This window comes from Moschus berezovskii, chromosome 26, assembly GCF_049115385.1.
Source record: "Moschus berezovskii isolate FMDL1 chromosome 26, NW_MosBer_1.0, whole genome shotgun sequence".
Lineage (NCBI taxonomy): Eukaryota > Metazoa > Chordata > Mammalia > Artiodactyla > Moschidae > Moschus > Moschus berezovskii.
Window position 1 is genome coordinate 48,553,642 of NC_142485.1, and position 25,964 is coordinate 48,579,605.

Below are 25,964 nucleotides of genomic sequence, written 5' to 3' on the forward strand. Positions count from 1 at the left end.
ACTTTCATTGAGAGGCTTTTGAGTTCCTCTTCACTTTCTGCCATAAAGATAGTGTCATCTGCATATCTGAGGTAACTGATATTTCTCCCAGCAATCTTGATTCCAGCTTGTGCTTCTTCCAGCCCAGCGTTCCTCACGATGGACTCTGCATATAGGTTAAATAGGTTAAATTGCCAAATTCAGACTTAAATTGAAGAAAGTAGGGAAAACCACTGGACAATTCAGATATGATCTAAATCAAATTCCTTATGATTATACAGTGGAAGTGAGAAATAGAGTGAAGGGACTAGATCTGATAGATAAGAGTGCCAGACGGAGGTCCGAGACATTGTACAGGAGACAGGGATCAAGACCATCCCCATGGAAAAGAAATGCACAAAAGCAAAATGGCTGTCGGGGGAGGCCTTACAAATAGCTGTGAAAAGAAGAGAAGCGAAAAGCAAAGGAGAAAAGGAAAGACATAAGCATCTGAATGCAGAGTTCCAAAGAATAGCAAGGAGAGCTCAGAAAGCCTTCCTCCGCGATCAATGCAAAGAAATAGAGGAAAACAACAAAATAGGAAAGACTAGAGTCTCTTCAAGAAAATTAGAGTTACCAAGGGAACATTTCATGCAAAGATGGGCTCGATAAAGCACAGCAATGGTATGGACCTAACAGAAGCAGACGATATTAAGAAGAGGTGGCAAGAATACACAGAAGAACTGTACAACAAAGATTTTCATGACAAGATAATCACGATGATGTGATCACGCACCTAGAGCCAGACATCCTGGAATGTGAAGTCAAGTAGGCCTTAGAAAGCATCACTTCAAACAAAGCTAGTGGAGGTGATGGAATTCCAGTTGAGCTATTTCAAATCCTGAAAGATGATGCTGTGAAAGTGCTGCATGCAACATGCCAACAAATTTGGAAAACTCAGCAGTGGCCACAGGACTGGAAAAGGTCAGTCTTCATTCCAATCCCAAAGAAAGGCAATGTTAAAGAATGCTCAAACTACCGCACAATCGCACTCATCTCACTTGCTAGCAAAATAATGCTCAAAATTCTCCAAATCAGGCTTCATCATTCTCTGAACTGTGAACTTCCCGATGTTCAAGCTGGTTTTAGAAAAGGCAGAGGAACCAGAGGTCAAATTGCCAACATCCACTGGATCATGGAAAAAGCCAGAGAGTTCCAGAAAAACATCTATTCCTGCTTCACTGACTATGCCAAAGCCTTTGACTGTGTGGATCACAATAAACTGTGGAAAACTCTGAAAGAGATGGGAATACCAGGCCACCTGACCTGCCTCTTGAGAACCTATATGCAGGTCAGGAGGCAACAGTTAGAACTGAACATGGAACAACAGACTGGTTCTAAATAGGAAAAGGAGTACGTCAAGGTTGTATATTGTCACCCTGCTTATTGAACTTATATGCAGAGGCCATCATGAGGAACGCTGGGCTGGAAGAAGCACAAGCTGAAATCAAGATTGCCAGGAGAAATATCAATAACCTCAAATATGCAGATGACACCACCCTTATGGCAGAAAGTGAAGAAGAACTAAAGAACCTCTTGATGAAAGTCAAAGAGGAGAGAGAAAAAGTTGGGCTTAAAGCTCAACATTCAGAAATCATGAATAAGATCATGGCATCTAGTCCCATCACTTCATGGGAAATAGATGGGGAAACAGTGTCAGACTTTATTTTGGGGGGTTCCAAAATCACTGCAGATGGTGAATGCAGCCATGAAATTAAATGACGCTTGCTCCTTGGAAGGAAAGTTGTGACCAACCTAGATAGCATATTAAAAAGCAGAGACATTACTTTGCCAACAAAGGTCTGTCTAGTCAAAGCGGTGGTTTTTCCAGTAGTCATGTACGGATGTGACAGTTGGACCAAAAAGGAGACTGAATGTCAAAGAACTGATGCTTTTCAACTGTGGTGTTGACGAAGACTCTTGAGAGTCCCCTGGACTGCAAGGAGACCCAACCTGTCAATCCTAAAAGAAATCAGTTCTGAATATTCATCGGAAGGACTGACACTGACACGAAAGCTCCACTACTTTGGCCACCTGATGTGAAGAACTGACTCACTGGAAAAGACCCTGATGCTGGGAAAGAGTGAAGTCAGGAGAAGAAGGGGATGACAGAGGATGAGATGGTTGGATGGCATCACCGACTCCATAAACATTAGTTTGAGCAAGCTCCAGGAGATGGTGAAGGACAGGGAAGCCTGGTGTGCTGCAGTCCATGGGGTGAAACTGAAGAGCATACAAATAAAACGAGGAAGATGAATCTGAAGGCATTTATAGTGGGGAAAAAAAGGTGATGCAGGCCTGAACTGAGGGAGTGTTTCAAGAAATATTTAGGATATAAAACTTTCAGGGTCTAGTAGAGAATAAATCTTTAAGAAACCAATCAATATACAAATCCTGGGACTCTGAAGCAGTAAATTCTGCTTGTTATTTTAGAAAAGGTACTGACTGAGAAGAGAAAGAATCAACATGAACTGACTGAAGCTGCTTCTATTTATTTTGTAGTTTTCCTATTTCACATCGTCCAGTGTTGGAGGGACTCGTGTAGCCCTTTGATTTGAATCTGTGTTTCCTGGACTTACCAAGCTCACGGAGAAACAAGAGCAAACGACACAGTTGTATAGATTAAGAAAAAAACAAAAAACAAAAAAAGACAAACACTTTGAGATTCGAGCTTGCAGTCACTATTCTAGGAGATAACTGAGACTCTTCTGTAAATGCAAGGTGAGGATAGAAACGAAAAAACTACCAGAGTGTAAAAAGAAACTGTATGATTTTTAATTTTACCCCTGACCACATGACTGATTAAAGGCGTTCAATTAACTAGTATTTATGGACAACACGTTATTAGACATGGTTACTCAATAGACTGGGCATCCTAGTAGAATCAGAATTGACTTTCTATATACTGCTTTTAAATGATACAGCACTCCTGTTCACCAACATCCCTTGTGAACTCTTCAGTTCAGTTCAGTCGCTCAGTCGTGTCTGACTATTTGTGACCCCATGAATCACAGCACGCCAGGCCTCCCTGTCCATCACCAACTCCCGGAGTTCACTCAAACTCATGTCCACAGAGTCGGTGATGCCATCCAGCCATCTCATTCTCTGTCATCCCCTTCACCTCCTGCCCCCTTAATTCATTCATCTCCGTTCAGTTCAGTCGCTTAGTCATGTCCGACTCTCCGCGACCCCATGAATCACAGCACGCCAGGCCTCCCTGTCCATCACCAACTCCTGGAGTTCACTCAAACCCATGTCCACAGAGTCGGTGATGCCATCCAGCCATCTCATTCTCTGTCGTCCCCTTCTCCTCCCTCCCCCAACCTTTCCCAGCATCAGAGTCTTTTCCAGTGAGTCAACTCGTCGCATGAGGTGGCCAAAGTATTGCAGTTTCAGCTTTAGCATCAGTTCTTTCCAATGAACACCCAGGATTGATCTCCTTTAGAATGGACTGGTTGGATCTCCTTGCAGTACAAGAGACTCTCAAGAGTCTTCTCCAACACCACAGTTCAAAAGCATCAATTCTTCGGCGATCAGCCTTCTTCACAGTCCAACTCTCACATCCATAGAATACCACGGGAGAAACCATAGCCTTGACTAGACGTACCTAAAACAAGCTGATATACTATGTGGACACAGCTGAGAAGGAGCTACTATGTAGCAAATTTCCCACGACTCCCATTCCCACTGGGAAAGCCAATTCTAGAAAAGACGAAGTCACAGAAAGCACAAGAAATATTTTCGTATTTGGTATCAGAGTTGCTTTTGCAATTATACTGAATATAATGATAGAGGAGATCAGTCCTGGGTGTTCATTGGAAGGACTGATGCTAAAGCTGAAACTCCAATACTTTGGCCACCTCATGCGACGAGCTGACTCACTGGAAAAGAGTCTGATGTTAGGAGGGATTGGGGGTGGGAGGAGATGGGGACGACAGAGAATGAGATGGCTGGGATGGCATCACCTCCTCGATGGACATGAGTTTGAGTGAACTCCGGGAGTTGTTGATGGACAGGGAGGCCTGGCATACTGTGATTCATGAGGTCGCAAAGAGTCGGACACGACCGAGTGACTGAACTGAACTGAACTGAATACTCATGAGTTTAGAGCTATATAAAAATATTGCTACAAAGTCACATTTTGAGAAGGCAGTCCAGATGTCTACTTAGGTCTCCCAACTAGTCCCTGAGTTCTAAATATAATCCTGCTATTCAATAATGGGCATATGCTAAATACTAGCCACAATGAACTTACTTTCTCCTAACTCTCTTTATTATTTATTGTATCACTATGGTCAGAGGGAGAATGCAAACATCTTGCTAAGAGGTATTTATTGGTATTGGCTGTAGGTTGCATGAAAGGAGTCAGCACAAGGTAGATTTTGCCACAAAATCTCAAATTTGGAACCGTCAGAATGATGGTAAGGCCGTGCCCAGGTGGCCCACACCTGAGTGCTCTGGGCTTCTGCATTACCTGCTTTGCTTTCTCTGTATTCTGGCAGTTGAGACTGGCACAGGTGATCGTGCATGGAATTCCCTACCAGAAACACTGCCGCAATATTCCTCTTTACTTTTATCTATTATGGTCATCTGTCTCAATTCTGTGGATGTTGACTGATTTTTGGTCATTGATTGTGACATCAATGGACACAGATCATCAACTTTCAAATGCCCAGCTCTCTGACAAGTCTCATTACTGAGGATCAAGGCAGTAGAAGCCCAAGCCAAAAAATGTGAAAACAAAATCTCCATTTATTAGAATGTGAGTAAGAATACAACTCTGGCTAACCTGCACAAAGTCTTTCTTCAGAGAATCAGCTCCATGTCCTCCTCTCCCCTGTAACTCACTAGTCTTTCACAGCTACAGTATCTCACATGTCACTGTCAGTCATGAAGAGATGTAAACTAGTGTGTCTCATTTCTTCTACTTTTTGATTTTCTAGTATTACTGATTTTGATTCACTCCATTTCTGTTACATATTCTGTATTCCATAAGAACTTTTCCAATAATTATTGCTTCAACATACAAATATATTATTTGGAAAATTTATATCTACCTTATTTTACACTTAATTATGCCTTATAATACTGTGTGTTCCAGAGACCTTGGTTTTAAAAAACCCTTTTAACGAATGTTACTACTTTAATTAATGTTACAAACCTAGACAACATTAAAAAGCAAAGACATCACATTGTTGACAAAGGTCCGTACAGCCCAGGCAATGGTTTTCTCAGCAGTTATGTACGGATGTGAGAGTTGGACCATAAAGAAGACTGAGCACCAAAGAATTGATGCTTTCAAACAGTGGTCCTGGAGAAGACATCTGAGAGTCCCTTGGACAGCAAAGGGATCAAACCAGTCAATCCTAAGGGAAATCAACTTTGAATGTTCACTGGAAGGACTGATGCTGAACCTAAAGCTCCAATACTTTGGGCACCTGATGTGAAGAGCCGACTCACTGGAAAAGACCCTGATGCTGGGAAAGATTGAAGGCAGGCGGAGAAGGGGACAGCAGAGGATGAGATGGTGGGACAGCATCGCTGATGCAATGGATGTGAACTCGGGCAAACTCCAGCAGATGGTGAGGCACAGGGAGGCTGGGCATGCTGCAGTCCATGGGCCCACAAAGAGTCTGACCTGACTTAGCAACTGAACACCACCACCAACGAGAACTTCTTCAATTACAATGAGGTGGTCTTTCCTCAAATTATCACTATCTCCAGAACTGATTTTTTTAAGTCCTGGACAGACATCATAAACTTATATAAGAAATGATAGTCTTGTGGGTGACTAATTGTTTCTACATGAAAATAGGATAAATCTCCATTCCGTTCCGTTCCGTTCATTCGCTCAGTAGTGTCCGACTCTCTGCGACCTCATGAATCACAGCACGCCAGGCCTCCCTGTCCATCACCAGCTCCCGGAGTTCACTCAAACTCATGTCCATCGAGGCGGTGATGCCATCCAGCCATCTCATTCTCTGTCGTTCCCATCTCCTCCCGCCCCCAATCACTCCCAGCATCAGTGTCTTTTCCAATGAGTCAACTCGTTGCACGAGGTGGCCAAAGTATTGTAGTTTCAGCTTTAGCATCAGTCCTTCCAATGAACACCCAGGATTGATCTCCTCGAGAAGGGAATGGCAAACCACTTCAGTATACTTGCCTTGAGAACCCCATGAACAGTATCAAAAGGATAAGTCTAGGACCACACTAGATCCAAAGAGCACAGAGCACCATGAGGCAAGAATGAACGCAACACAGACATATTTGCTTTAAAAAAAAGGAACTTTCAGGTCTAAATTTCTTAAGAGAAACCAAAGAAACAAGCAAGAAATGTAAAAGTGAAACTTTAAGCCCCGTGTCAAAACAAGGGCCCCTTTATCATTTCGCATGCAACCATGCCAATGGTTTAACATGGTGGTTCTGTAGTGTGCCCTGAGAATTCCTGAAGTCCAGAGACCCAATGGGCCAGGTGGTCCAAGAGGTCAAAACTATTTTCACAACAACTCTAAACGTTACTTCCATGCTCAATTATGTTCTGAGTGCACACAGGACTTCTCCAGAGACAGGATATGTAATATCAGAACTCTAATGACTAATGGAATTAGCCATTATGATTGTGTGTGACTGTATTTTTACGTTTTTCAGCTTTATTTTCCAGGAGTCTCTGGCGGAGGCGAGGGTTGGAGGTGGCCTGCCTCAAGGTCAGGGGCACTGAGTGCAGCAGTGCAAGCATGGGACCTGTTGAAGGAGGTGCCCTTATCTTCATGATCTCCACCATAGTTTGGCTTCAGGTCAAACAGGGAGGGAACACAGACGCACCCATTCACAGAAAATTGCATTAAAGATTTACTGAGCATGGCCTCACCCATCGCCCTCAGTCAGTCTCTCCCATCAGTAAGTTTCCATAAGCCTCTTATCCTTCATCAGAGGGCAGACAGACTGAAAACCACAACCAAAGAAAACTAACCAAACGGATCACATGGACCCCAGCCTTGTCTAACTCAATGAAACTCTGAGCGAGCCATGCCGTGAAGGGCCACCCAAGACAGACGGGTCATGTTGGAACGTTCTGACAAAACATGGTCCACTGGAGAAGGAAATGGCAAACCACTTCAGTATTCTTGCCTTGAGAACACCACGAATGTTATGAGAAGGCAAAAAGACAGAACACTAACTAAAAAATGAACTCCCCAGGTCAGTAGGTGTCCAATATGCTATTAGAGATCTGTGGAGAAATAACTCCAGAAAGAATGAAGAGAACGAGTCAAAGCAAAAATAACACCTAGCTGTGGATGTGGCTGGTGATAGGAGTCAAGTCCAAGGCTGTAAAGAGCAATACTACATGGGAACCTGGAATGTTAGGTCCATGAATCAAGGCAAATTGTAAGTGGTCAAACAGGAGATAGCAAGAGTGAACATCAACATTTTAGGACTCAGTGAACTAAAATGGACTGGTTTGTGGTTTAGTCCGTAGGTCGTGTCCGACGCTTCTGACAACCCTGGGCTATTTGGAACTGACCAGATTCCTCTGGCGATAGGATTTCCCTAGCAAGAATGCTGATTGCCATTTCCTTCCCCAGGAGATCTTCCTGACTCAGGCATCGAACCCAGGTCTCCTGCACTGCAGGTAGCTTCTTTACCAACTGAGCTACCAGGGAAGCCCCCAAATGGACTGGAAGGGGTGAATTTAACTCAGATGACCATTGTATCTACTACTGTGGGCAAGAATCCCTTAGAGGAAATGGTGTAGCCACCACAGTCAACAAGAGTCCCAAATGCAGTACTTGGATGCAATCTCAGAAATGACACAATGATCTCTGTTCGTTTCCATGGCAAACCATTCAGTATCACAGTCACTCAAGTCTATGCCCCAACCAGTTACGCTGAAGAGGCTAAAGTTGAATGATTGTATGATGACCGACAAGACCTTCTAGCACTAACACCCAAAAAAGATGTTCTTTTCATTATAGGGGACTGGAATGCAAAAAGAGGAAGTCAGGAGATACCTGGAGTAACGGGCAAATTTGGCCTTGGAGTACAGAATGAAGCAGGACAAAGGCGAACAGAGCTTTGCCAAGAGAACACACTCGTCACAGCAAACACCCTCTTCCAACAACACAAGAGAAGACTCTACACACGGACATCACCAGATGCTCAGTGACGAAATCAGACTGATTCTATTCTCTGTAGCCAAAGATGCAGAAGCTCTATACAGTCAGCAAAAACAAGACCAGGAGCTGACCGTGGCTCAGATCATGAACTCCTTATTGCCAAATGCAGACTGAAATCGAAGAAAATAGGGAAAACCACTAGACCATTCAGGTATGACCTAAATCAAATCGCTTAGGATTATACAGTGGAAGTGACAAATAGATTCAAGGGATTAGATTTGATAGAGTGCCTGAAGAACCACGGGCGGAGGTTCGTGACATTGTACAGGAGGCATTGATCAAGACCATCCCGGAGAAAAAGAAATGCAAAAAGGAAAAAACGGTTGTCTGAGAAGGCCTTACCAATAGCTGAGCAAAGAAGAGAAACTAAAGGCAAGGGAGAAAAGGAAAGATACACCCATTTGAATGCAGAGTTCCACAGAACAGCAAGGAGAGACAAGAAAGCCTTTCTCCGTGATCAATGCAAAGCAATAGAGGAAAATAACAGAATGGGAAAGACTAGAGTTCTCCTCAAGAAAGTAAGAGATACTAAGGGAATATTTCATGCAAAAATGGGCACAATAAAGGACACAAGTGGTATGGACCTAACAGATGAGGAAGATATTAAGAAGAGGTGGTAAGAACACACACAGAGAAACTCTACAGAAAAGATCTTCATGATCCAGATAAGCACGATGGTGTGATCCCTCACTTAGAGCCAGTCATCCCGGAATGTGAAGTCAAGTAGGCCTTAGGAAGCATCACGATGAACAAAGCTAGTGGAGGTGATGGAATTGCAGCTGAGCTATTTCAAATCCTGAAAGATGATGCTGTGAAAGTGCTGCACTCAACATGCCAGCAAATCTGGAAAACTCACCAGTGGCCACAGGACTGGAAACGGTCCCAACGAAAGGCAATGCCAAAGAATGTTCAAACTACCGCACAATTGCACTCATTTCACAGGCTAGCAAAGTAATACTCAAAATTCTCCAGGCCAGGCCTCAACAGTACATGAAATGTGAACTTCCAGATATTCCAGCTGGATTTAGAAAAGGCAGAGGAACCAGAGATCAAATTGCCAACATCCACTGGATCATCGAAAAATCAAGAGAGTTCCAGAAAAACATCTACTTCTGCTTTATTGATCACCCCAAAGCTTTTAATTGTGTGGATCACAAGCTGGGAAATTCTGAAAGAGATGGGAATACCAGACCACCTGACCTGCCTCTTGAGAAATCTGTACGCGGGTCAAGAAGCAACAGTTAGAACTGGACATGGAACAACAGATTGATTCCAAATAGGGGAAGGAGTATATCAAGGCTGTATATTGTCACCCTGCTTATTTATCTGACATGCACAGTACATCGTGCAAAATGCTGGGCTGGATGAAACACAAGCTCAAATCAAGACAGCCGGGAGAAACATCAATAACCACAGATATGCTGATGACTCCACCCTTATGGTAGAAATTGAAGAAGAACTAAAAAGAGCCTTTGGATGAAAGTGAAAGAGGGGAGTCAAAAAGTTGGTTTTGAATGTTCTTTAAGATCATGGCATCCGGTCCCATCCCTTCATGGCAAATAGGTGGGGAAAGAATGGAAACAGTGACAGACTTTATTTTGGGGGGCTCCAAAATCACTGCAGATGGTGACTGCACCCATGAAACTAAAAGACGAAAAGCTATGACCAACCTTGACAGCATATTCAAAAGCAGAGACATTACTTTGTCAACATCTATCTGTCTCGTCAAAGCTATGGTTTTTCCAGTGGTCATGTATGGCTGTGAGAATTGAACTGTACAGAAAGCTGCACACCGAAGAATTGATGCTATTGAACTGCAGTGTTGGGGGAAGACTCTTGAGAGTCCCTTGGACTTCAAGGAGATCCAACCAGTCCATCCTAAAGGAATTCAGTCCTGAATAGTCTTTGAAAAGACTGATGCTGAAGCTGAAACTCCAATACGTTGGGCACCTGATGTGAAGAACTGACTCACTGGAAAAGACCCTGATGCTGGCAAAGACTGAAGGCGGGAGGAGAAGGGGAAGACAGAGGATGAGATGGTTGGATGGCATCACCTACTCGATGGACTTGAGTCTGAGTAAAGTCTGGGAGTTCTGAGGCCTGGTTTGCTGCAGGCCATGGGGTCGCAGAGTCAGACACGACTGAGCGACTGAACTCAACTGACCTCCCATAGAGTAAACATCAATAGACATAAACAAAATTCCTTGAAATTCTCAATAATTTTCCGAAGTAGAATATGATCCTAAAGCCAACAACTTTCAGAATCACTGTTTCAAAAGATTATGCCTATCAAATAGTCATTAAAGTATGATTACTTCCCCTACTTCTAATAATCAAAGACACCACAAACTCACACACACACAAACACACACAGTCTGCTAATGAAAACATCTGATTGGCTTACAGTCATCTGTGTGACAACATTATAACGAAATAATTACAAGCTGAAATACAACTGACATATTAGCAAGTGAAGTTTTACTTAGGGAAAGGTGAGAGTTCAAACAAGCATTTTGGGCTTGGAGAAAACTTCGAGTCTAAAATTTAATCTCTGAGATTTCCTGAGAATTACACAGATTTCAAACTCAGAACTTCAGAGTGTCGAAACATATACAGAAACATCTTGCATTGAAGCTTACAATTTAAAAATTTCTTGCTCTTATGCTTGTAAACATCTTTTGTTTCAAAACACAGGTATCAACAGTAACATCTGCCTTATGTATGTCCAGTTCTTCAATTAAATTTGCAAAGAAAACGTTAGAAGTATGAAGACAGAGCATTTCAAGTATTTCAGTGTCCCTCTTTCCAGAGTTAACTGTGTCCTGAAAAATTTACCTGAACTGGATGTTTGGAAATCCTTCATTCTGATTGTTCTATTAGGAACAGAATCTTTCATTCTGACTGCTGGCTGAATGGGGTTTGGAAACAAGTTGATTACTAAATGATGGACATATGAGACAATCCACAGTTCAGAATTCAAGATAAAGTCATAAACTTTTTTACCTTCACGTTAGGATATTTCCCAGGAGAATCTAAAAGGCAAAAGGGACATAGATTTAATTACATGTAAATATGAAGGCCAGCTGTACATTCGTGCAGAGTTAGTACCGAACAGAATCCTCGCACCCAGCCTTGGCACTGAATACATTCAGTTTTAGTGTCTTGTTTTTAGGGGGATCTTAGGACACTGGTAAGACAGACATAGGAATCCACTAAAGACAGTGAAGAAAAAATTGGAATACAGGTTCACCAAAACATGCTGTTAAGATTTCAAAAGTAACATTACATTTGCAACGGCTTTATAAAACACTAAAGTGCACACAGACCAATGTGAACATGCTGACTGATGAGGAGAAAATGGATCTTAATCCGAGGAGCAAATCATGAACCCAAGAAGATAAACGTGAAAGCTGATGGTAAAATGCAACAGCACATCTTGAATGCAACACAGCAGGTTATCATTTCCACCATTATACGGTAAGTATTTATCATGTTCTTCAATCTGTCCAGTCATTTAAGAAGTGCACAGTGGGGATGACAGTACACCAGCATGTATAATTCCTTTCTCATCAAAGACAGACTAATGAACTGATTAGCCTGGATATGCACTTGTAGAAAACTGGCTCATAAAAATATTCACTTTTTCCACCATATCCATGTGGGCTACTGGTATGCCTACATGTCTTGGCTCCTCTAGTCTAGCCATCTCAAAGTTTCTCAATCCACTCATGCAAGAAAGTATATAAGACACATCTAGGAAATAATGTAAAATAAATTCTCAATATTGAAATACAATGATCAAAAAGGAAATAGTACATTTAATTGCTACACAATTATTAGAAATTAAAAAGCTTGAATGTTTCAGAATCAGTGTAGCATTTATTATAAGTATTTCTAGCATTTAGGGAATGAACCCTATTGATCTGTTTGGCTTCAAATTTTAGTTTGCTTTGGTACATCATGCGAACACTTCAAAGGATTTCTATGAAACAACTTTCAAAAAATCAGCTATCTTAAAAAAAAAAAAGTCAATGCCTCCTTTTTCAAATTAATCTAATTTGAACAACAAATACCGGTACAACATATATCTTTGATGCCTAAGAGTTACTCGGAGGGGCTGCGGTTTCCCCCACTTCTGGCACCCCCTCCCACCTCCAGGATTCTCTGGGGGCAATAATGGTCTTATCTCTTTTCAGGGTAAGCACACTGAAGTCATCTAGAAAGAGTTCTCTCAAGTGTCCTCATCAACTCCACACTCGCCTCCCTGAGGCCTTCCTCTCCTCCCTGTGTCCTTCCACTAGATTCGCTTCTCTCTGACTGGTCATCTCTGGATCCGTGGACTTAAATCTTCCCCCTTCACATCATTTCCATGGATCATCCCTGCTATTTCTTTCTCCCTCTTACACCTATAACTGCTTCTTCAACTCTGTGCTTCCCTCTGGCTATAAACACGCTCAGAAAGAAACAGAAAATAACGCTTTGCCTTGATCCTGTTAGGTCCTGCACTATCCCATGCTCTTCTTCCAGATTTCTCTGTATGCAAGTCTACACCCTTGCTACCCGGAGAGCTTGTTAGAAACACACCATCTCAGACCTCCTGCTCAGCATGCGCTTCACACATGGTCCACAAGTGACTAATTAAAATTTGAGAAACGCTGGTCTACAATGAGTCTGCTTCTGTATGACTTCCACTTAATTCATTCTCCTGAAATCTCAGCCTCCATGTCCTCACGCGAACACATCCCTCCCAAAATGAAATGGCATTAGAAGTTGGAAACCTTCCAGTGGACTGTCTATGAGGCTGTGGGTGCCTTGGTCTCCCCATCACGCTCCTTGCTCTCTCCTTCTTTCCGGTTCTCTTGTTTTGTCCCATGTAACACCATCCTAGAAAGCGGCAACACTTCATATGACACCAACTTTCACACATTTACAGCTGAGCACCTATGCCCACGCTCCCCTAGAGGATGACACACCACTCTGCACGCCCGGGGACCGCAGTTCTGAATGTCTTCCTAATAACGAGCAAAACAGGAAGAGGGGAGAACTTTGCTGTTCTTCTCTGACAAGTTTTGGTGCCAGAAGCTCACTTCAAATTCATCGTCCATGTCAAATACTCTTCCTTTATCTAAAGACCTTCATTACTTATTGCCCCCTTCCCCCGCAGACTTGTGCTTCCTTTTCTTCATTCCCTCCCTGTACCCTCTGCCTCTCTTATCCTTCGTTCCCTCTTGCCTCTTATTTCTTGACCTCCCTTAGGTTGCAGAGTATCTTGAAACAGAACTAATAATTTGTTTTCGGTCATGTGTCACGTGGAATCTTAATTCCCTGAGCAGGGATCGAAACTGTACCACCTGCATTGGAGAGTCTTAACCGGACAAAGTCTTAAGCTTTGGACTGTGAAGTAAGTCTAAGAACTAATAATTTAGCTCCTTAAACTGGATTTTCAATGTAATCTGTGGTAGACACCTGATAAGATGCATACTTGCCCTCTTTTTCTCGTCTTTTTTCTCAATACCCATCCGACAGGTGATTTTCTTTGCCTATTAGAATATATCAGCATTCCCATTTTCAATCAACGTTCTGTCAAATGATTTTTCTGTAAAACACAGTTCTTACCTTCTACTTGTCCATTTAATGTCTTTTGTCCTCTTTGACCAGCAGTTCCAGGTAAATGATCCACATACTCCTGTGGAAGGGCCTCAGAGACACTCCGCTAGAATGAATGATAACCATGAGTTGCATGAAGAGTTCCTAATCCCTTTTGAAGAAAGTACCCTACTCTTCACCTGGTTAAGACAGGTTTTGCCAAGATCCCACAGTTGCTGTGTGACAGAACCGGGATGCTGAATTCAAACACGGTGCTGCATTACCAAGCAGTGGCTGCCGCATCTAAGAGATCAGGCCCTCCTTATCTCCTTCCATAGCTGCCTCCTTCAAACAGGGCACCGTTACTTTATGTTACTTCAAGTACGGCTGCCATTAAGGTACTCTGCACCTGCTACTTAAGCTATCCAAAATGGTTTGCACTTACTAAAACATCACTAAAGCTAACTGCTGTTATTACAGCCCCACATATTCATTACTATTTCCCATGCTTTTGCTTCTCTTGAAATGTTCCTTGCAGATCAACCAGACAATCCAAATGTGGTCATACGTTCAAGCTCCAAGCACTATCTGGTCAACGTCCATGTGGTAAAAAAACACAATCGAAATGAAAACCAAAACTACAACAAGGTACCACATCACACCAGTCAGAATGGTCATCATCCAAAAGTCTGCTACTGCTGCTGCTGCTTAGTCGCTTCAGTCGTGTCCGACTCTGTGTGACCCTATGGACTGAAGCCTGCCAGGCTCCCCTGTCCATTGGAGTCTCCAGGCAAGAATACTGGAGTGGGTTGTCATGCCCTCCTTCCCGACTAAGGGATCAAACCCAGGCCTCCCACTGAAGGCAGATTCTTTACTTCTCAGCCACAACAAGGTACCACCTCACCCCAGTCAGAATGGCCATCATCAAAAAGTCTACAACCAATGAATGCTGGAGAGGGTGTGGGGGAAAGGGAAACCTCTTGCACAGCTGGTGGGAAGGTAAATTGATACAACCACTATGGAAGACGGTATGCGGATTCCTTAAGAAACTAGGAATAAAACCGCCATATGACCCAGCAATCCCACTCCTAGGAGTATACCCTGAGGAAACCAAAATGGAAAAAGACACACGCACCCCGATGCTCACTGCAGGGCTACTTATGATAGGTAGGACATGGAAGCACCCTAGATGGCCATCGAACCAATGAATGGATGAAGATGTGGTGGTACATATATACAAAGGAACATTCAGTTCAGTTCAGTTCAGTTCAGTCGCTCAGTTGTGTCCGACTCTCCACGACCCCATGAATCACAGCACGCCAGGCCTCCCTGTCCATCACCAACTCCCGGAGTTCACTCAAACTCATGTCCAGAGTCGGTGATGCCATCCAGCCATCTCATTCTCGGTCGTCCCCTTCTCCTCCCGCCCCCAACCTTTCCCAGCATCAGAATCTTTTCCAGTGAGTCAACTCGTCGCATGAGGTGGCCAAAGTATTGCAGTTTCAGCTTTAGCATCAGTCCCTCCAATGAACATCCAGGATTGATCTCCTCTAGAATGGACTGGTTGGATCTCCTTGCAGTATAAGGGACTCTCAAGAGTCTTCTCCAACACCACAGTTCAAAAGCATCGATCCTTCGGCGGTCAGCCTTCTTCACAGTCCAACTCTCACATCCATACATGACCACGGGAAAAACCATTGCCTTGACTAGACGGACCTTGGTTGGCAAAGTAATGTCTCTGCTTTTTAATATATTATCAAGTTTGGTCATAACTTTCCTTCCAAGGAGCAAGCGTCTTTTAATTTCATGGCTGCAATCAGCATCTGCAGTGATTTTGGAGCCCAAAAAAACAAAGTCTGACACTGTTTCCACTGTTTTTCCATCTATTTCCCATGATGTGATGGGACCAGATGCCATGATCTTTGTTTTCTGAATGTTGAGCTTTAAGCCAACCTTTTCACTCTCCTCTTTCACTTTCATCAAGAGGCTCTTGAGTTCCTCTTCACTTTCTGCCATAAGGGTAGTGTCATCTGCATATCTGAGGTTATTGATATTTCTCCCAGCAATCTTGATTCCAGCTTGTGCTTCTTCCAGCCCAGCGTTCCTCATGATGTACTCTGCATATAAGTTAAATAAGCAAGGTGACAATATACAACCTTGACGTACACCTTTTCCTATTTGGAACCAGTCTGTTGTTCCATGTCCAGTTCTAACAGTTGCTTCCTGACCTGCATACAGGTTTCTCAAGAGGCAGGTCAGGTGGTCTGGGATTCCCATCTCTTTCAGAATGTTCCACAGTTTATTGTGATCCACACAGTCAAAGGCTTTGGCATAGTCAATGAAGCAGAAATAGATGTTTTTCTGAAACTCTCTTGCTTTCTCCATGATCCAGCGGATGTTGGCAATTTGATCTCTGGTGCCTCTGCCTTTTCTAAAACCTGCTTGAACATCTGGGAGTTCACGGTTTACATACTGCTGAAGCCTGGCTTGGAGAATTTTGAGCATTACTCAGCTGTAAAAAGGAATGCATCTGGGTCCGTTCTAACATGGTGGATGAACCTAGAGCCTATCATACATACTGAAGTCAGTCAGAAAGAGAAATATAAATATCACATACTAATGCATATGTATGGAATCTAGAAAGATGGTAGTGACGAATTTATTTACAGGGCAGCAATGGAGACACAGACAGAGAGAACAGACTTAGAGACACGGGGGAAGGGGGAGAGGGGAGAGGGTGAGATGGATGGAAAGAGTAACACGGAAACTCACAATTCCATATGTAAAACAGATAGCCAAGGGGAATGTGCTCCATCACTCAGGGAACTCAAAGAGGGGCTCTGCAACAATCTAGAAGGCTGGGATGGAGAGGGAGATTGGAGGGGGGTTTGGAGGGAGGGCACATGGATGAACCTATGACTGATTCTTGTTGATGTCTGACAGAAAACAACAAAATTCTGGAAAGCAATTATCCTTCAATGAAGAATACATTTTCTACAGCCCTATTTGAACATGCACATGGTTTACTGCTTCTTTCCCTGTAAACAGCACACTAACGACTCTAATTTCTTATCTATGTCTTCTGGAATGGCAGGTAAAGATGAAAAGAATGATCTAGATATAAACAAAGGAGTAAAACTATGATTATCCAAGGTGAAGATTTGAAAGTTTTCAAATACATTTATGATGATCAAGCAGCACTCAGTATTCACATCGGGAAAGAAAAAACAAACTAAAAAAAATCAAGTAACCACGATGACTAACTTCTCGATATGGAAGAACTTACATGTTAGTTTCACATGCATAACAAAGAATTGACATGGTAAGTTAACACCTATAAACACTGCAATTAATAAAGTTTCTTAAAAATAACATGGAATGTACATACTGCTAGAGATATTTTTAAAAGAAAAAATGTCTTCCACAGATAATTTTATAAACTATGGTGGTATTTTTTTCTTTCCTTATTATTTTATAATAGCAAGTAGTCTATATAAGAGAAAAAGCATAAATCGTGATTTCATTCATTTAATGTATGTAATTACCCATTATTTGCTGACATTCGGAAAAAAGAAATCAGAATCTCTCCAGAGGAAAGAATATAGTTCTACATTTTTTCTTTCAGATTGTTGCAGCCGAAAATTTTCTCATTTAATGAAGAGAGATTAAGAATCTCATTATGAAATGATAAATTATAATTTTAGTAAAAAGAATAGATAAAATGCTTATTTATTCCCTCCTTATTTTCAGAAAGATCTAAAACACCCACCAAGATTATAGCAAAGAGTCAGATAAATTAGAGAACTACATTAAGTATTTAGCGTCAGACAGGACTGAGCGACTGAAATGAACCGAAGTTAGAAACCACAAGAAAAAGAAGGGCCAAAAATTCTTAATTCACAATACATCTCCTAAGGCCTAAAACAGGGCTCATTTTGAATTGCCTCTAAACGAAAGTTTGGCTAGATTAAATAGAAGACATCGCTTCATTAATTTCAAAGTGGGAATTTCTTTAAAACTAGAAATCACTTCAAATTTAAATGAACATCCAGAGGGAACTATATTCAAAAAACATATATACATACACAACTATAAGCAAATCACGTTGCTGTACACCTGAAACTTACACAGTATTTCAAACTGACTACACGTCAAATGAAGGAAAAATCAAGAACCACCACCAACGTCGAAAACAGCCACCAAAAAATATAAGGAACACACTTCCTTTCAGTTCGCCATAAAAATCAGCTATATGTCATTCAAAAGAGTATGAGCATTGTTTTGTCATGACTTCACTTTCTCTTAAGTTGAACTGAAATAATGTCTCGCATATTTATAATATAAAGTTCCTGGTCTGACTTACCCCCACTATTTCTGTTGTGCTTGTATAATAATCTGCCTCATCGTCACCCTCATTCCATCTTATATTCATCTTGTCCTTCTTAAAGGAATTCTTCCCCTTCATCCTCCTCCCAATCTTCATATTCATCTAGTTGTTTTCCCTCAGTGCTTTGTAATTCTTTTCTTTCAGAACGGCAGACTTAGTACACCAATATTTATAAATCTGAATCATGCACATGTGTGGCTCTTATTATCACACCACTTTGTATTGTGACTTTGAGGGCTTCTGTTTCTGTGGTGGGATCCTTTTTGTCATCATAAGGATCAGGGGAATGGTATGTGCAAAAGTACAGGGAAAGAAGAGTTACAAACAGAACAATGTCCCTTTGTACGACTGAGGCCTGCTACAGACTTGAGAAGTTTTGGAACAGGCTCAGGCAATGGGAAGGCAGGATGACAGATGCCCTCAATCCAGGGTGATGGTTTGAGAAATGTTTCAACCACATCTTCAATGTTACTATCGGAATTATTGTCCCCAGACAAAGTTGTACTCTCCGGTCTCAAAATGCCACATTTTGCTTCTACTACAGTGAAAACAGGAGAGGGTACATGAGAACATGTGTCATTTCAAATCAGGGAAGAACACCAGGAGGACAGTCTTCAAATGACTTACTGTTTCTCTTCGACTGCTGAGAAGGCTTCACTGGCTTTGTTAACTTTGATTTCACGACATGCTGGAGAAGAAAGTAAGAGCTTGAAGACTATAACCAATATCAACCTGAATAAAAGAATTATAACATCCCCCATTCTTCTAGGATCTAACACAAAGAGCACAGGCTCTGGAGTCACTCAGATGTGGATTCAAATCCCAGTTCTGCCACTGACTGACCTTCTCACGGGGAAGGATTATGACAGATGACATCAGAAGCCCCTGATGTTCCTCTCCTTACCCCTAATTGCTGCTACTGCTGCTAAGTCACTTCAGTCGTGTCCGACTCTGTGTGACGCCATAGACGGAAGCCCACCAGGCTCCCCTGTCCCTGGGATTCTCCAGGCAAGAACACTGGAGTGGGTTGCCATTTCCTTCTCCAATGTGTGAAAGTGAAAAGTGAAAGTGAAGTCGCTCAGTCGTGTCCGACCCTTAGCGACTCCACGGAATGCAGCCTACCAGGCTCCTCCATCCATGGGATTTTCTAGGCAAGAGTACTGGAGTGGCTTGCCATTGCCTTCTCCGTACCCCTAATTGACTGCTATGCAAATACTATGACACCCTCTAGATTACTTTCTCTACCAAAATGTTCTAGAGTAATAATTTACCCATGGTAGTTTGAGCACTACTGAAAAACTAAGACATTTGAATTGCTACATTTTGAAATTTGCTTCCACGATTAATATGTATATGAATTATCACTTGGGAAGGGAAAATATGAAAGTCTAGGTTTTAGCAGAACCTTACTTAGATGGGCTAGAACTGCAAACAGGATAAGCTACTTCTATTCTTTTTGTCAAATAGCTAGGGACAAATGAAACAGGGAAAAATATTCAGCTGCTTCTAAGAAACAGGGAAAAAAAAAACAAGGTTAAAGCAGCAGGGCAAGGATCATGAATGAAAGCCACACTCTAAACAAAAAGCCATAAGCAGATTGTTCACAAGAGAGGAAGAGAGAGATGGACTGAAAGAACAGACCTCGAAGAAATGTGTTCTGCAAGGAAAAATTAGATTAACAGTTAATATTAAAAAAAATTAAGAAAAGGTAGAGAAGGAAGAAGAAAGTAAAAAGTGAGATATTCCTAGTCAAGAACAAACTTTGCGGAAGGAAAACATAAGTATTATAATAAGGTATGTGGAGAAACACATATATTCAGAATTTATATACGAGAGATCAGTAATATATCAGTATTCTTAAGGATATACGATGAGAAAAGCCTCTGTTTCATACCATTTTATTAATATATTTTCATGCATCTGCATGTTCTTCAAATTTTATGAAAATATCAACATCAGTTCAGTTCAGTTGCTCAGCTGTATGCAACTCTGTGACCCCATGGACTGCAACACGCCAGGCTTCCCTGTCCATCACCAACTCCTGGAGGTTTTACAAACTCATGTCCATTGAGTCGGTGATGCCATCCAACCATCTCATCCTCTGTTGTCCCCTTCTCCTCCCGCTTTCAAACTTTCCCAGAATCGGTATTTCCCAATGAGTCGGTTCTTCGCATCAGATGGCCAAAGTATTGGAGTTTCAGCTTCAGCATCAGTCCTTGCAATGAATATTCAGGGCTGATTTCCTTTTGAATGGACTGGTTAGATCTCCTTGCAGTCCAAGGGACTCTCGAGAGTCTTCTCCAACACCACAATTCAAAAACTTCAATTCTTCGGCACTCAGCCTTGTTTATAGTCCAACTCTCTCATCCGTACATGACTACTGGACAACCATAGCTTAGATGAGACAGAACTTTGCTGGCAACATAATGTCCCTGCTTCTCAATATGTTGTCTAGGTTGGTCATAGCTTCTCATCCAAGGAGCAAGCGTCTTTTAATTTCATGGGTGCAGTCACCATCTGCAGTGATTTTGAAGCCCAAAATAATAGTCTGTCACTGTTTCCATTCTTTCCCCGTCTCTTTGCCACGAAGTGATGGGACGAGATGCCATGATCTTAGTTTTCTGAATGCTGAGTTGTAAGTCAACTTTTTCACTCTCCTCTTTCACTTTCATCAAGAGGCTCTTTATTTCCTCTTCGGTTTCTGCCATCACGGTGGTGTCAACTGCGTATCTGAGTTTATTGATATTTCTTCTCGCCATCTTGATTAAAGCTTATGCTTCATCCAGCCCGACATTTCGCATGATGTACTCTGCATATGAGTTAAATAAACAGGGGGACAATTTCCATCCTTGCTGTGCTCCTTTCCTGATTGGGAGCCAGGCTGTTGCTCTGTGTCCAGTTCTAACTGTTGCTTCTTGTCCTGTATACAGATTTCTCAGGAGGCGGGTCAGGTGGTCTGGTATTCCCATCTCTTGAAGAACTTTCTACAGTTTGTTGTGATCCACAGAGTCAAATCGTTTGGCACAGTCAATAAAGCATACGTAGATACTTTTCTCGGAGAAGGCAATGGCAAGCCACTCCAGTACTATTGCCTAGAAAATCCCATGGATGGAGGAGCCTGGTAGGCTGCAGTCCATGGGGTCGTTAAGGGTCCAACATGACTTCACTTTCACTTTTCACTTTCACACATTGGAGAAGGAAATGGCAACCCACTCCAGTGTTCTTGCCTGGAGAATCCCAGGGACGGGGGAGCCTGGTGGGCTTCCGTCTATGGGGTCACACAGAGTCGGACACGACTGAAGTGACTTAGCAGCAGCAGCAGCAGGTACTTTTCTGGAACTCGCTTGCTTTTTCTACCATCCAGAGGATGCTGGCAATTTGATCTCTGGTTCCTCTGCCTTTTCTAAATCCAGCTTGAACATCTGGAATTTCATGGTTCACGTACTCTTGAAGCCTGGCTCGGGGAATTTTGAGCATTACTTTGCTAGCATTTGAGATGAGTGCAATTATGCAGTAGCTTGAACATTCTTTGGCATTGCCTTTTGTTGGGATTGGAATGAAAACTGACCTTCCCAGTCTTGGGGCCACTGCTGAGTTATCCAGATTTACTGGCATACTGAGTGCAGCCTTTCACAGCATCATCTTTTAGGATTTGGAATAGCTCAGCTGCCATTCCATCACCTCCACTAGCTTTGTTCGTAGTGATGCTTCCTAAGGCCCACTTGACTTTGCATTCCAGGATGTTTGGCTCTAAGTGAGGGATCACACCATCCTGGTTATCTCCATCAAGAATGTCTGTTTTGTAAAGTTCTGTGTATTCTTGCCACCTCATCTTAATGTAGTCTGCTTCAGTTAGGTCCCCACCATTTCGTCCTTTATGGTGCCCATCTTTGCAAGAAATGTTCCCAGGGTATCTCTCATTTTCTTGAAGAGATCTCTAGTCTTTCATCACTGAGAAAGTCTTTCTTACCTCTCCTTGCTCTTCTTTGGAACTCTGCATTCAAATGCTATCTTTCCTTCTCTCCTTTGCTTTTGGCTTCTCTTCTTTTCTCAGCTATTTGGAAGGCCTAATCAGACAACCACTTTGCCTTTTTGATTTTTCTCCAGGATGGTCTTGATCACTGCCTCCTGTACAATGTCACGAATCTCCATCCATATTTCTTCATGCACTCTGTTTATCAAATCTAATCCCTTGAATCTATCTGTCATTTCCACTGTCTAATCATAAGAGTAAATACTACACGAAACTAAATTCAGAGCAGGAAAACTAATTTCACAACCGAACACTTTACCTTGGTATTAAAATCTATGACTTCATCATCTGATGTAGGCCCTAAATCTACGCCAGGTTTTCTGGGAAACCTTTAAAGCAAAAACACACAATAAAAATTAATGAGTTCATTTCTTTGAACAAAAGAAAAAAAAACAAGTGAAAGTTTGTCTGTTTATTAAATGAACTTTCTTGACTTGAATAAAACTTGGCCTGTTTTATACAGCTTTAAAAAAAATTTTTTTAAAAGATTTTTTGATGTGGACCTCTTTGAAAGTCTTTACTGAATGAGTTCCAATGGTGCTTCTAGTTTATATTTTGGCTGTCTGACCCCGAGGCATGTGAGATCTTAGCTTCCCTGACCGAGTATTGAACCCACAGTTGCCTACATTGGAAGATGTCTTACTAACCATCTTAACCACTGCGCTGCCAGGAATGTCTCCAAAAATGTTTGTCGTTACCTATTTCTGCTTCTATCTTTCCTAACCTATGAAATATCTAGTTAACACTCATTCTTAGTTTCCATAACAGAGTGACAGCCAACATATCAGCAGAGCCTAAAACCCATTTGTTTTCACCAAAAGTTCTAATAGCTGAACTGAAAATCCAATTGATGGATTGAAATAATTATTGTTTGCCCAAACTGGAATAAACCTGATGACAGAAAACAAAGCAGAAGAATAGGCTTTTCCTTCTCTAGTGTCTGTTCAAGGTTCAGAGACGAATCTGATTCCATCCAAAACGGGAGTCTTGGTCCGTCAGCAGGGATACCACTTATTGAGATGACACCACTTCTCTCCTTTACTCTAAGAGGGAGTACAGGCAGTTTCTCTACAATGTTGAAACTTAAAATGTATACCATTCAAAGAAGTAATTTATATCTTTAACTTATACGCTACATGGGTACTTCTCAGTCTCTGCTGAGGGCCACGGGAGTGGACGTGGGAGCCAGGAAGGCCAATTGTCAAATCACAGGTCAACTCATTTTAACCAGGGTCAATTCATTAACCTCCTGAAACCACAGTTACCTAATGAAGTAAAAGTAGGACACTTTACAAAGCTGCTGTGATGATTCTGCTGCTGCTGCTAAGCCGCTTCAGTCGTGTCAGACTCTGTGCGATCCCAGAGATGTCAGCCCACCAAGCTCCCCTGTCCCTGGAATTCTCCAGGCAAGAACACTGGAGTGGGTTGCCATTGCCTTCTCCAAAGCATGAAAGTGAAAAGGGAAAGTGAAGGCTCTCAGTCGTGTCTGACTCTTCGCGACCCCATAGACTGCAGCCTACTGGGCTTCTCCGGCCATGGGATTTTCTGGGCAAGAGCACTGGAATGGGGTGCCATTGCCTTCTCTGGTGATGACTCTATGAGGTCACAGATGTTAAGCACGTAATGCAGTGTCTAACCCACAGTAGAACACTCAACAAACATTAGTTTCTCTTCTCCATGTTCCCTTAGTTAAACATATAATTGAAAACATCCATAAAATCCTAACTCCTTAAAGAGTCTTCTTTCGAACTCTTATCCACTATTAAAGAAAAAAGCAAGATACGTTTTAAATCAACAGAAGAAAAATACAGACTATTAAAACCTCAAGACTGAGGCTTTGTTTAAAAGTATTCCTTTCAAACCACACCTGGAGGCCACACTAGAGGAGGGGAACATTGGTTGTAGTATACTCGGAGGCCACTAATGCCTAAGAACCACGCCTCCCCTTTATAGTCATCAAATGCAAACCAAAAAAAAAAAAAAACACACACACAAAGAAAGAACTGCTGTTGACAATGGCCATAATCCTAACCAAACTCCAGGAGACTGACAGAAAATGTTTCTATACCATTAACAGAATCAACACTATAAGCTGACAATAGCACACTTCAACAGCACCGTGTTTCTGGACTTCCATCGCCTGGAGCACTGAACAGAGACTATAGGTGTCTTGCTGGGACATGACAACTTCTCTGGCTCTTCAGTTCAGGATGAAAACGCCCCATCACAGGGAAGCTTGGTCTACAGGCACTGAACTTCAGAGTGCGGTAAAACATGGGAAACAAAAGTCTTCTCTTCCTGGCCCTCTTTCCAAAGGCAAGAGAAGTATGAAAGATGTAGTCATTCCAGGCTTAGAAAGGATAATCTCTTGAAAGGGAGGTGGGGGAGGGCAAAGAGGTGAAGGGGGTCAACTCAGTGGTGAGAATGGGGACTAGACCTGCAGTGGTGAGCATGCAGTAGGGTGCACAGAAGCTGGACTTTTTAAAGAAGTTCCATATATATATATATATGCATATACACACTAATATGTTTAAAAAGACTCTCTTGAGACTCTCTCCTTCCATTGCTCAAGAGTATCTGGGCCACACAGAGCAGGATGGGCCACAGAGTGCTATGTGCTCGTGAGGGACATCATTATATCAATCCTCCCCATTATATGGCAAATGTTGATAGAAATCATGCTTTTTCACCTTGGAAGGCATACATCATCACATCCTACGCTGACGAACAAGGGGAGAGAGGGAAGGAGGCAGGGAGCCACGGACTCTGGTGCTGTGGGACAACGTTTCCCAGGGGTCGTCATGATCTGATGCTGGAGGGATGACTCACAGGCAGTCACTCCACGGGGAGAGGAGCACTGCAAGCTTGAGCCTGGAGGGCAGGGGCAGTGATTTTGAAATGTTTGCACCCTGTGACATCAGAACAATGCCGAGTACATAAAAGACACCTGCAAGTTATCTGTTTAGTGAACAAGTGAACAAATAAGCGTGCTTTCTTTGAAAATTTTGTTTAGAAAAATACAGAAATTAACCAGAGAAAACTCTATTCTACTCTGAGCGTACTGAAGACCAAGACACTGTCATCTCTGCGTCTCCTCTGACTAGTGTGTTAAACCAGCCTACAGTTCTCTGATGGATGCTTTTGTTGTTCAGTCACCAAGTCGTGTCTGACTCTTGTGACCCCAGGGACTACAGTTCACCAGGCCCTTCTGTTCATGGGATTTCCCAGGCAAGAGTACTGGAGTGGGTTGCCGTTTCTTTCTCCAGGGGATCTTCCCGACACAGGGATCAAACCGTATCTCCTGCACTGGCTGGGGGATTCTTTACTACTGAGCCACCTGGGAAGCCCCCTTGGATTAGATAGAGGTCGACTCATTTAAAGGCATCCTTGGATACCCTGTACAATGTGCTAGATGCCACACACAGTGGACCTAATGCTGTTTCTGTGAATGCAAAGTACTTTTGTGTTTTATTAGAATGTGCAGAGTCCCAAGTTGTTCTATTTGAATATCTATTATGATAATCTTTTAGCTGATGGCAAGAGAACCTCTTGTTCTTACAAAATTATACTGTCATGACAATTGTCCAACACACAAAAGAAAATATCTGGTCCTAATGAAGCCAACCGATCTCACTCTCTCGGGATCTGTAAGGAATGAAGTTGGTAATCTAGACCTGCTTGGTACAACACTAGGCAAAATAACTGGTTCTCAACCAGGCATTGCTTTTTTTCCTTCTGTACTATTGGTAGGTATCTTTCAGAAATA

General features: G+C 42.3%; 1 long non-coding RNA gene and 1 pseudogene across 1 annotated transcript in view; both read right to left on the reverse strand.

Annotated features, from left to right (window-relative positions):
• The window catches only part of LOC129536021 (uncharacterized), a 277,600-nt gene that overhangs the window by 185,506 nt on the left and 66,130 nt on the right, over positions 1-25,964 (reverse strand). The window lies entirely within an intron of this gene.
• Positions 1-25,964, reverse strand: part of LOC148773813 (ankyrin repeat domain-containing protein 26-like) — a 58,260-nt pseudogene that overhangs the window by 18,434 nt on the left and 13,862 nt on the right.